General features: G+C 42.3%; 1 long non-coding RNA gene across 1 annotated transcript; it reads right to left on the bottom strand.

The window, feature by feature from the left end:
• Positions 1 to 233: 233 nt before the first annotated feature.
• On the bottom strand, positions 234 to 13,118 carry LOC109316126. The gene is made up of 3 exons (XR_002102712.1): positions 13,108 to 13,118; positions 12,163 to 12,165; positions 234 to 389 (listed from the first exon to the last, which is right to left on the bottom strand). It is a non-coding gene; the product is annotated as an uncharacterized LOC109316126 (long non-coding RNA).

Consider the following 13,118-nt stretch of genomic DNA (forward strand, 5'->3'; position numbering starts at 1 on the left):
TCAGTACATAGGCCAAAAGTTTTAGTTTGTTTTAATTCAAGAAACCAAATACTAGGGCTGTGTGAAATTTCTCCAGTTATTGCATTCCGATGCTGGTTTGGTTCGTTTCAAGCTCAAAATAGTGAAATCAAAATGAAACAAAGGGCTTCAAAACAGCCTCAAAACAAGGGCAATCCAAACGTTTCAAAAGTTTCAAAACATTTCAGGGAAACAGAAAGTAAGGAGATGGAGGGCAAGGGGGGAAAAGGGAGGGAAGTCTGCTCTCATACTGATGTGTGTAGCTGGACAGTGACTGTGATCCTTCCTTGAGGTCCCTTCCAATCCCAGTGCTCTGGGAGAAGGATGGAAAAAGAGCACAAAAAGCACCATTGTTTGAACTGGCCTGCTTTCTGTCACCCATGTCAGGAGTTTTGCTTGTCAGCAGCCTGAGATGTAGTTTCCCAGAAACCCTGGCGCCTCTCCTCTTGAAACCCAGCAGGCTTTGTGGCCTCAGCAGGGACTACCATCCCTTTAAGTTTCATCTAAATCAGGGAAGAACTGACACAGTTATGAGCAGTTTCACCGTTCTCCATTATAGCCAGTGGGCAAAACATCAAAACAGCTTCGAACCAGCAAAACAATTTCTACGAAACGAAATGGAACACTGTCCTGGCGAAACAGTGAAACAGAAGTTGAAATGAAATGGTGCCATTTAGCACAGCCCTACTAATTACATCATTCTTTATAGATCCTGCCTCTGCTGACCTGGATTATCTGTTCTGAAGTCCGGAAGCAATTATTAACAAGTGCTATATTCAGCGTCTCTGAATATTGTATGGATTTTTGGCTAATACTTAATGGCAAAAATCTTTTTTTTTTTAAAGACTGGACCTAAAAATTCCTACTTCTTTTCTGTAACAGAAGGAGAAATTTCAGAATGTAGATTAAGCATTCTTAGAATTGACTTTTGTAACCCATATGTATATAACATGGTCAAGTTTATGCTGAAATCTATTTTTAGTGATTTGTTCCATAATAATCATCACAATGAAAATATATTTCCTGTAGCATGTAAAATCTTTGGACACTCCACACATCCTGTCAACAGTAGTTGGAGGGGAAGAAAGTACTTAACAGTATAAAACAGGTTGCCAAAATATCACCTGAAGCAGTGGGATTAAAATCTAATTATGTACTTGACAGGCTTTGGAACCGTTGAAAATTCTTCACAAATATGTTGACAAGTACAAGATAAGCAAGAAAAGATGTCCTCAGATGGTTTGTATCTAGGCTGGTGATTTCTCCTGGAAGATTAAGATAGAAACTTGGGAAGTGTTCACACCGCATTTCTAAGATATTTGAGGATAACTGAAAGTAAATGTATGACATTGAAAGAAATGTATTTTCATAAAATACGTTTGTCTTTTGTTCCCTTAAGCAATCTCATATAAAGCCAAACTCAGCAGTTCTGGTGGAAGGATTTGCAAAATACATGTTCTTGTGACTTCTATGTACATCCTGCCTTACTTTGATCTCCAGATGTGTTGCTTCTAGGCACGGGTTTAATATACACTCAAGAAATTTGTCAGGACATTAGACCCATCACCTAGTTACTACAACACAGCTGAGATTTGAATTTACAGCATATTCCATGGTAACAGTCTGTGTGAATGCTCTTCCCTTGTAGTAAAGGCAGGTTTGCTTACACCACTTTCAGTAGGTTCAAATTCCTTGTATTTCACAAGGAAGACAAGCATGCACATAGGCAATTGTTGAGTAGCTGCAGCACTTTAAGTCCATATACTTATGTATGTATAGTAACTTGTTTATGTGCAGCTGCACTTTGAAACACTTCAAATATTATGCCTGTCTCTAGCCTAAGAAGATTTACTCTTCATAAATCAACAAATATAGGGCTACAGCCTCCAAATTATAACTGCTTAGGCTTCTAAATGCAGGAAGCTGTAAAAGGTGAAAGTCAGGGGACAGATCAGTCTGAATACACTTTCCCACTTCCATCTGCTCCAGCACTGTGAGATACAAACCAATTTGTTATGCCAAGCATGGTGGTCATAAGCCCACAAAGTAAACTATAACACTCCCTTAATTAAGGAGGCCACTAGAAGCATAACAACAGTGGTGCAACAAGGCAAGTTGGTGCCCTAGGGAAAATCCTGTGAGAAGGGTAGGGGGCATATGGTCCCAAAAGCAGGGTGGAACAGTTCTGAGAGGGGTAAAGTGGGCGGGGGGGTGGTGAGAAGACATTCAGGCTCTGAGAGTGGGGCTGGGGGGGCAGGGATTAGGAAGTCAATACAAAGACTCCAGGCTGTATTAGAGAAGAGAAGACTGTGTAATTAAGAACTGCCTTTATCTGTTTTACTCACTCATTCGATACTTACCAGGTACAAAGTGACTATTAGGGAAACTGAGATTTTTTTGGAATGTCTCAAAACTTTTCAGAGGGTTTCCAGATTAACTGTCATGTTTGGGTTTTTTTATGAGACAGAGAATAATTAATTTAATTCTTTTGCAAGGTTAAGATTCTTAATTTACATTTGGGAAATCAGTAATAGTATTTGATGGAATGTAAGTTCATGCTTTGATAAGGTTCTACCTCCTTCTACCTCATTTCAGTTTTCCTTGTTGCTTCTCTTTGCAAACTGCCTCAACTTTGTGTCAGCATTCATTTGTCAGTGACAGAGCAAAATTCCATTCCATTAGCATTATCGTCAATATAACTGAAATTAGGATTACAATTTTATCTGTACATGTACAGATAAAGGAACAATGGGATCTAATGCACAAGCTATCCATTTGCACCTCTGGTCATGCCAGATATGCTACCCCTGCACCAGCAAGAAGGAAGCTCCCACACCTGGGTCCCCCTCAGTCATTCAGAGCCCCCCATGCAGCGTGGAGCAGTGGAGGGAGGGGGCAAAGGGAACTACCCCTTTGCCTGGGAGCATCCGGTGAGCCCAGGCTTTTTTTTGAAGTGCTGGGAGCTGGGGCAGTCATCGCTGGGGCTGGGAGAGTGGACCGGGGATGGGCCTGGCTGATCTGGAGATTCAGTGATTCAGCAAAATTAATTCGAATGAATTGCTTCAGGACAGTGATTCAAATCACTGAATTGAATCACTGCCCCCCAAATCAGCCGAATCCAAATCCAAAGAGAATACTAGCCACTTCGCACAGGCCTACTATTCATATTCCTCTAGCCATGCTGCTTGTCTCCTGTCCTGTGGGGGAACAGCCTTCTCGTGTAGCTCTCCTCCTTAGGAGTTTCTCTAGTGCTTTCCCTACCTGTGTGCTACCTCTAGTGTACTCATATATGATATGAAGCCCCTCTAGCCAATCAGGGAGCTCCACCTGCCCCATGCCTGTTTTGATCTGGTTGCATGCCATGTTTCCCAGCTGTTCCCTATTCCTAGCCTGACCCTGCCATCTGCCTGATCTGCAACCCAGGCAGGCGGCTAGGGAGGTCTTTTCCAGGAAGCTGTGCTGCCTGGTAGATGTCCTGGTCCAAGTCCGTCCTATGGTATGATAGATCATAGCTAAGGTCCTCCATGTCCATTAACCTGTCTGTTACCAGTAGAAAGAGGTGAAATCACAACAGAAACAGATGTGGGATTACCTGTGCTCTTCTCACAATACCTTTTTTGAAATGTGCTATATTATTAGGCTTACTGATTTTCTACAACAATGCAGGTGCATCTACACATGTGCTTCATTGCACAGTCGACTAATTTAGTAGAATAAATTTCTGTGCTTAAGTACACTTGTAGACAGTGACATCCAGATTAGTTCACTCTTGTTCAGTTTGCACCACAGTTTATTTAGTCACATTAATTACACATGTAGATGCACCCTACTATATAGTTAGGCTCAATGATTCTCTATAAGAGGGTTTTTTGTTTTTGTTTTTAAATAATCTAACAAGAAGTTACGAGTCAAAAAATATTTTCTTCTTATAGTTTTTGAATGTGTCACTTTTTAAGTACAAAGAATGTCCTCTTATTTTTTGGACAGAGGTTTTTTTGAGGCCATGACCTGTACTGAATACTGTAATCCAGATGAGGGCACAGCACAGGTATACATTAATGTCTTAAATTATTTCCTTTATTATTTTCTATTCCAATAGTTATTCAGTATAACATCTTGCTTGCTTTTCAGACTTCAGTGAATGTTGGACAGAGTTGATAAGTGTGGTGATGTGGGGAAAATATACTTTCTCACACTTTATTATTATTTAACACAGCAAAATTATTACTGATTTGATCACAGATTTGTTATTTTTAAATAGTAAAAGATTGTGAAAGAAAAGACACCCTACACTTTCTTACTGTATCCCAACTCCTGCCTTTTGGAAAACAGTCAATATTGAAAGTGTTACTTTTAGAGTGAAAGTAACACTTTCATTTGAAAAGGAAGCACATTCTACATTTAACAGTATTTCCCACACTCTTACTGTTTCCCAACTGGAAAACATAATGGTGAAACTGACATAATGCACATTTTCCAGTCTGAGGGGAAATGTTTTGCTTTGGAAACATTTGACTAGTTCTGTTTGGTTGTTTAAAAATATATATGAATTACTTTATGAACCGTATAAAAGTATGGACTACTTCTTTATGAACAATCTCTTTCTGTAATCCTATATTGCCTACCTAAGTCATCAGGTGATTCTAATCCCCACACATGGAGGTTAGGATAGGGGTCATTTGGATCTTGAATTTTTTTCATTATTACTTTACTTTAACTTAAAAAAAAAACAAAAAAAATGTACAAATCTAGAAAACAAAGCTAAATAGTTGAGGTTTGTTAACCACCTTTTGATCATTTGACTATTTTCTTGTGGTGGCTCCTGTGAGGAGCTGTAAAACAAAACTAAAAGTCATTACCTAGGTAATTGAGCTTTTGGACCGCACCTTCATTTGGTGAAAATAAGCAGTACTCAGGTTCTGTTGCATTATTACTATTAGACCATCATTTTTTATTCTTGTTCACTATTGTGATTGAAAAACAGCACCTGTTGAGTATTGATGTAACATAGTAAACTTCAGATCTAAATTAGTGGTTGGCATACCCTTGTGGAAATTGGTAATTTTCCATTTTAAATAAAGATATGTGTTAGAACCCTAGCACGTCTGTAATTTAAGTGGTCTGGCACATTCATTACCTTTGTATTTTTATATATTAGCAGATCAATCTATAGACTACATGGATGAAAGTAAGGGTAGCTTAGTACATTATCTAAAGCTTGAAAAGTGACTCAGCATTCAGATCATGCGTCACTGATTGTTTATATTGTAGGCTGAGAAGATTAATTAGGATTGAGCCCTATGTGAGTAATGTGTGTTGATTACTGTTAGCTGACCAGTGAGATGTGAAGGACAACTTAGAAGTTGGCAACTATGATTAAAACTGATAACTTTGATTCCTGCAAAGACTAAAAGCAGGCTAGTTTTCTGTCTTTAGTAAGAATTGCACTGAAACTGATATATAAGCATATGGTCATATGTAAAAACTAAATGGACTGTATTTCTCTGGAGAGCATTCTGATCATAGATGTGTCTCCATTTTTTCTTTATTTACAGGCTATTATGCAAAAATCTTCTTTAACAAATAATGGGGAAAAAAAACCTTAGTTTATTCTCATTCTTTGCTTAAGAATTTATTATCAAACTATAAAAGTGTATGCTTTTGGATGCTATAAGTCATTCTTTATAATAATCATTATTTTTTAAATTATCTGTATTCCTGGGCCTTTATGAAAGGAGATAAGGACAAACAAAAAATCTACACTTAGAATAGGTTCAGTTAAGGTTCATGGGCATTTGATGGAGAAGAGTTCCTGCATTTTGTGTTATAAAGTTCAGATAAGGGGAAGCTTCTAATTCATTGTTATTTTTCTGTCCCTGCTCTTTGCTTTTGGGAATAATGGGATATAAATAGAAGTTTGGTTGGGTAGGGTTTGCAAAGACACCATTTAGGTAGAGGTTCTCTGATGGGAGACAGTTTAGATAAAGGAATCTGGAGGAAGGACTGTTATCTATATGAGGGAATGGGAAGTGAAGACAGAGAAGGCTGTCCTATAAGTGCAGCACCTGAATGGTGTATAGGTTGTAGCTGTGTTGGCCTAAGGGCATAGGCAGACAAGGTTCTTTGGGTAAGTCTGATATCTTTTATTAGACCAACTAAAATAGTTGGAAAAATTCTTTGCGAGCTTTTGGGTACAAACACCCTTTGTCAGACTGAGGAAGTGTCTGTAATTCGTCTGTGCACTTCCTGAATGAAATAGAAAGAATCCAGAGGCCAGTATGCCTGTGAGAGAGCCACTCAATTAAATTGCAAATTGATGCAGTCAATGATGAGACACAGATAGGAGGGTGGGGGGAGGAGGGGAAAGGGGAATGTAGACCTGGTGATAAGAATATAGCTGGTAAATAGTAGAGAGGTTACCTGGGGTGTCAGACGTTAGGTACATTATGTGTCATCAATCCAATGTCTATATTTAGACCATGATTTTTTGTATCCATTATGTTGATAAAGTGAAGTTCATAGGCTCATCTGTGAAAGGTGTTTTGTAAATTCCCTTTGAGGATTAGAACTGAGAAGGTAGTGCTACAGTCTTTTTATCCCTATGGAAACAAATAAGGAAAGAGAGTGAGCAATTTGTGTCCTGCTTCTCAGAAGTATCTAAAGGAAAATGTGTGAGGGATGGCAAGGAATAAGAAAAAGCACAGGACAATGTCCTCCCTAAGGAGAAGAATGTGTAAACATAGATGAATGGTGACTTAGGAGAAGATATTCTGCGTTCAGTGAGATCAGATACTTCTGTGTTTTTGAAATGCTGCAAATCTTCTAATTGCAATGCATTCAGTATATGCTCTGAGATCCATTTATACCACCTGGGCTTTGAAGAGAGGTGTTTATGGACCATTAGGGTGAATCACTATAGGTGTTGTAAGAGGAGTTACTGCTTCCTAGAAAGGGTGAGCTGGTTTTACTGAACATTTTCTTTGCTAATATAATATCAATGTAGACTCTCTCTATATATCTGTTCCAACCTGCTTGAGTCTCTTAAAATCTGTTGATAAGAAAGATTGAATGGCTCCTCCTTCCAGGTTTTTTTTAACTCAGTCTTAAAAATAATTATGCGAACAGGGTGAAACAGCCCAAGTGAACTCAGATACCCAACAGGTGAAATAGCTCTCGGACTCTGTGGCTGAGTGCTTATATTTTTCTTCTAACTCAAAGTAAAATAAACTAAAAATGAAATATGAGTCTCTATATATTATAAATGCACTCCTATGAGGCATCTGAACAATCTAGAATAATTTTAACATGTTGTCAGAATACCTGTTGTCAATGGCTAACCCGAATGAATAGAACATCAAAGACTAAACTAATTATAACAGGTCTATAATATTTTATATCCAATACCTGTCAGTTCAGTGCAGTTTTGCTTGCTTGTTTTTCATTTTGGAACCTGAACTTTAAGATAAGCAAGAGACTTCAGTCTTTATTGTGATTTATACTGAAAAAATGTAAATACATCTAAGTTGGATCCAAAAAGTTGTTTGCTTCTAGAGTGGTAGGCTGATCCTAGGATTTATGATTCAGTAGCTATGCCAGCAGGATTCACCTCCTGCCAAGAGGAGAAAGAGAAAAGAGAATGCAGATAGACATGTCGACACTTTTTCAAAAACAGATGTTTGATTTGGATGAAGGAACTTTTATTCTGAACATATTCCAAGGACTAAATAATTTGAATGTTGAAAACATAACTTATCATAAATATCTGATCACAATAGATACCAATAGACCAAATGTAAAATGTTCAAGCTTACAGAGACCTGGTGGGACTCCTCAAATGATTGGAATGTAGTCATGGAGGGATACACCCTGCATAGAAGGGACCGGGTAGGGAAGAAAGGTGGAGGTGTAGCTCTCTATGTAAAGGAACAATACACCTCCTTGGAGGCTGACATTGGCTGCAAAAAAAGAGCAGCCCAAAGCCCTCTGGGTCAAACTGCAGGGGGGCAGGGGTGCAGATAAAGAGACATAACTTTAGGTGTATATTACAGACAACTAACTCAGGGGGAGGAACTTGATCTGGAGTTCACCCAAGAGCTGACAGAGGCCACGCATGCATGGGACTTGGTCCTTATGGGCAACTTCAATTATCTGGACATCTCTTGGTTGATCCAAGTCAGACTGGTCGTGTTCCTTCCTGATCTGCAAGAGACAACCTGGTGACTGACTTAAAAATAGAGGGTAGCCTGGATGACATCATGTTTACTGCCATCACAAGGCAGACAAATCAGATAGCAGGGTTAAAGTCTTGGACTTCAAAAATGCAAATTTCAACAAGTTTAGGTCACTAGTAGGGCAAGTGCTGCAGGACCAGTTACTGAAGGCAAAAGATGTGCATGAAGAGTGGTTACTCCTTAAGAACCCAATCCTTGAAGCACAAAGAAAGTCATTCTGAGGCAGAGAAAGAGCAGCAGAAGGGCTGGGAAGCGCTCCTGGCTAAACAGGGAAATCAAGGTCCTCCTTAGAAGAAAGATGTACAAACAGTGGAAGCTGGGGACAGTGCCCAAGGTGGACTATACAACAACACCCCGCACTTGTAGGAAACAAATTAGAAAGACCAAGGTGGTGACTGAACTTAAATTAGCAGCGGGAATCAAGGACAACAAAAAGTCCTTCTTTAGGTACATAAGGAACAAAAGGAAAGCAAATGGGAGTGTGGGGCCATTGCTTAACAGTTCAGGACAGCTGGGGACATTCAGGAGAAAACTGAACTCCTGAATGACTACTTTGCCTCAGTGTTACATTGAGCCACAGGGAAAATCATGCTGGATAGGGTACAGAATGAGCAGGGCAGAAACGACTGCCTCCCTACTATTGCCATAGAACTGGTGTGTGATCAGTTAAAGATATATCTTAGGCATATGTAAGTTAGCAGGACTGGATGACCTCCATCCAAGGGTGATGAAGGAGCTGGCTGACATCATTGCGGAGCCCCTGGCAAAACTGTATCAAACTGGTGGTACTCAGAAGAGGTGCCTGAGTACTGGAAGAGGGCCAATGTTGTGCCCATCTTCAAGAAGGGGAAGATGGAGAGCCCAGGTAACTATAGGCCAATTATCCTAATTTCTATCCCAGGGAAAATCCTGGAAAAAATCATTAAGGAGTCCATGTGTAATATGCTTGAAGACGGTATAATTGTAAAAGAAAGCCAGCATGGCTGGATTTTGTATACCTTGATTTCCAAAAAGCCTTTCATCTGGTATCCTATGATCTTGCAAGAAAATTTGAAAACAGTAGGCTTAACTGTGAGAAGGTTAGGTGGTTATGAAGCTGGCTGTGGGGTAGGATACAGAGGGTGTGTCCACACATGCAAGCACGTGCCCTTGCAGCAACTCAAATAGAAGCAGTGAAAATTTGAGCTGGGGCTTTTTGCTTCAGCACAGGTGCTGAGACATGCACTTTGTTGTGAAGCAAATTGTGCCACCCAGGGCAAAATAACCCTGCCTGGATACTCCCAGATCTGCAGTCAGGGGTAGCTACAGCCTGGACCCAGCACCTGGGCTGTCCGCAGCAGTATAAAAAGCTGCCCTGTCAAGTAGCTCAGGAATACTCACTCTCAGGAACTTCTGGGGCCCCACCAATTGGTACTGGGGACACTACCCCTTGTGCCAGCAGGACTACTGAAGCAGCCCAGAGAGTTTCCTGTAGCCTTTGCCCACTGCAGCAGTCTGGCAGTGGGGGCTGCTGCCTGGCTATTACCTGTTGTGCATTTGCCAGACCCAGTTTGGGACTGCACAACCAGTAGAGGCATCTGCCCCTCTCGGCCAGCTGTCAGTGGGTTGTGGCTTCAGGGCTGGCCTTTGAGTAGCGTGACTGCCATGTGTGCCCCTGCCCAGCCATCTAGGCAGTTTTCACCCAGAAGATCTGGGTCTGGTGGCCTGCTTTGAACTGTCAAAACATGTCACTTTGACCCCATTTGGCCAGAAGGTCAGCCATCTTAAGCTGGGTCCAAGGGGTCAGCTCTGAGCAGGCAGGGTCCTGTCACTGGCCTCCCTAGCAGGAATTCTTGTGTTCCCTACTGGAAAAATAAAAAAGCCTGATAAAAAAATCCCTAAGTCACTTTATAAAATACCCCAAAATCCATGTTCCTCCATGATTAAAACAAAAGACTACTCTCTTTCTCTCTCTCTCTCTCTCGATATCTATATCTATCTATATATATAGATATATCTATATAGAGAGTAGCAATTTGGATACGTAGCAGTGTCTCTATCATCATAATAAAATTAATTCTAAATACCTATATGTTTTGCTACCCCCCAGGGATAACAGCCACCTCTCTCACCAGGGGCTCCCCACCTGGACCCATCCCCTGGCCCACAGCCCCCAGTCTGCCAGCTCCTAGACTCCCCCAATGGCTGCCCCACCCAGATCCACTCCCCCCACTCCTCAAGACCCCTCAATTGCTGTTCTACCTGGACCCATCCCTCACTTGCACCCCCAGCCACCTGATGGCTGCCCTCCCTAACCCCAGGCACCAGCACTTAAAACAAGAAAAAAAAATTAACCCCACCTAAAAAATCCTCTACTCACCATAGAAGCAGAGCAGAGCCCCCCCTCCCTCCCCCGGGCAGCACAGGGCAGCTGGGGGAAGTAGAGCCTGGGCTTGGGATGTCACCCAGCCCCGCAGTGCAGCTGGGGCCCCAGTGACCCAGACGGACAGCTAAAACTGCCAGTAAGTGCTGAGGTTGGTGATTAAAATTGTGGGGATGCTCAGGTGGGGGGGCAAGGATTGGGGGCTTTGGGGGCATGGGGCAGGGAAGGGATAAGAGGGACTTGAGGGGTAGGCATTGGGGGGCTGTGGGAGTGGGTGGGGCCAGAAGGGGTCCCCCCCATGGCCCCCTGCCCCCTCCTCCAACCCCCCTGACCTCTTACTTACCGTCACTGAAGCCCTGCTACTGGCACACTGCTTGCAATGCATGGGCAGGCAGTGTGCTGTAGCACCAGGGCAAGGGCCAACCACAAAGATGCTCTGGCAGCCAGAGCATCTCTGTGAAAGACACAGCCTCCAGATGCCTCAGAGCATGATCCAGGACCATGCCCTGCCCTGATTTTTTTAGCTGTTTTTTTTGTTTGTTTTTTTTTTTACCCCTGGATATCTAGGAGTCTAATTTTGCCCCTGCACTGCAAACTTGCAGTGCGGGGAACCTTTTCCCATTCCTGCACATGCCTCTTGCAGCATCTCAAAGGGGTTTGAGATGCTGCAAGAGGCATGTGTGGGCTCATCAGGACGTGCCCGGAGAGTCTTAATGAATAGATCTGTGTCATCTTGGACAGAAGTGGGAAGTGGTGTCTCACAGGGGTCATAGGTTGGAAGGGACTTCAGAAGATCATTGGATCCAAGCCCCTGCACCAAGCAGAAAAGATAATTTGTGGTCAGGTGGCCCCAGCAACATGACTGTCTAGTCTCTTGAAGATTTGCAGGGCAGGTGATTGCATCACCTCTGTAGGGAGCTTGTTCCACAATCTGGACACCCTAACTGTGAAGAAGTTTTGCCTAATGTGGAGCCTGAATCGGTCTTGCAGGAATTTGTGGCCATTACTTCTGTTTTTTTCCCTCAGGTACCCTGGTGAACAGATGCTCACTGACCTCTTGATGCACTCTCCTAGTGTAGTGGTAAGCTGCTACTAAGTCTTGCTCTCAGCCTTCTTTTCCACAGGCTGAAGATTCCCAGATGCCTCAGTCTTTCCTCATATGGCTTGCCTTTTAAGACACTGATCGCATGGGTGGCTCTTCTTTGGACTCAAGTTTGTCCATGTCCTTGTTAAAGTTTGGTGCCCAGAACTGGATGCAGCACTCCAACTACAGTCTCAATAGTAAGGAGTAGAGTGAAAGAATCACCTCCTTGGTCTTGTTGAAGGTGTACTGAATGATGCATGCCAGAGTTTTATTAGCTCTACTGGCTATAGCATCACACTGCCAGCTCATATTCATGCTGTGGTCTATTATTATCCCCAGGTCTCTTTCATTCATACTGCTGATCAGGTTGGTGTTGCCTGTAGGTGTTGCAGGGGGTTATTTTGTCCCCAGGTGGAGCACTTTACATTTCTAGATGCTGAACTTCATCTGGTTCCAACTCGCCCAACTTGCTAGGCTGTCTACATCCATCTGTATCTGTAGCTTATCTTCAAGCATGACCATGCTTCCCCATAACTTGGTGTCATCCATGAACTTGGCCAGTGAGCTCTTCACCCCCACATCCAAATCATTTATAAGGATGTTGAAAAGTACTGGACTGATCACTGACCCCTGTAGGATACCACTGCCCACTTCTCACCAAGATGGCACAGCTCCATTCACTGTGACTCTCTGGGTCCTATCCTGCAGCCATTTTGTCACCCACCTGACTGTCTTGGAGTTAAGCCCATGGTTCTTTAATTTTCTCATGAAGACATTGTGGGATACTAGATCAAAGGCCTTTTTGGAAGTCAAGTTATACAATGTTATTGTGCTCTCAGTGTTATCCATGTTCAGGTGGTGAGTTGCCTGGTCATAGAAGGAGATGAGGTTGGTAAGGCAAGACCTGTCTACAGTGAAGCCATGCTGGCTGTCATTCAGAATCTTACTTTCTGCAAGCTTATCACAGATAGATTCCTTGGTGACGTTTTCTAGGATTTTTGCTAGGATGGAAGTTAAGCTGATTGGCCTACAGTTACCTGGGTCCTCCCTCCCGACCTTCTTGTGGATGAGCGCAACATTGGTCCTTTTCCAGTCCCCGGGGACTTCTCCAGAGTGCCATGAATTGTGGAAGAGTTTCACCAGGGTTTCCACAATGACTCTCCAAACAGAAAAGACTTCTACAAGGCCAGCTTCTTCAGCACTCTTGGATGAAGATCATCCGGTTCCACTGACTTGTATACATCTAAGTTTTTTTAATAGGTCATATGACAATTCTACAGCAATAATAGGAAGGTGATTATTCCTAGCGTGCTCATCCTCTACTCTATCTGATGTGGCTTTCCCCTTGGTTTAGTGAAAGACTGAGCCAAAGTAGTTATTCAGGAGTTCAGCATACACGCAGTTCTTTACACCCTTGAGGTCA

The sequence above is a fragment of the Crocodylus porosus genome, unplaced genomic scaffold (genome assembly GCF_001723895.1).
Source record: "Crocodylus porosus isolate Cpor-Errol unplaced genomic scaffold, CroPor_comp1, whole genome shotgun sequence".
Lineage (NCBI taxonomy): Eukaryota > Metazoa > Chordata > Crocodylia > Crocodylidae > Crocodylus > Crocodylus porosus.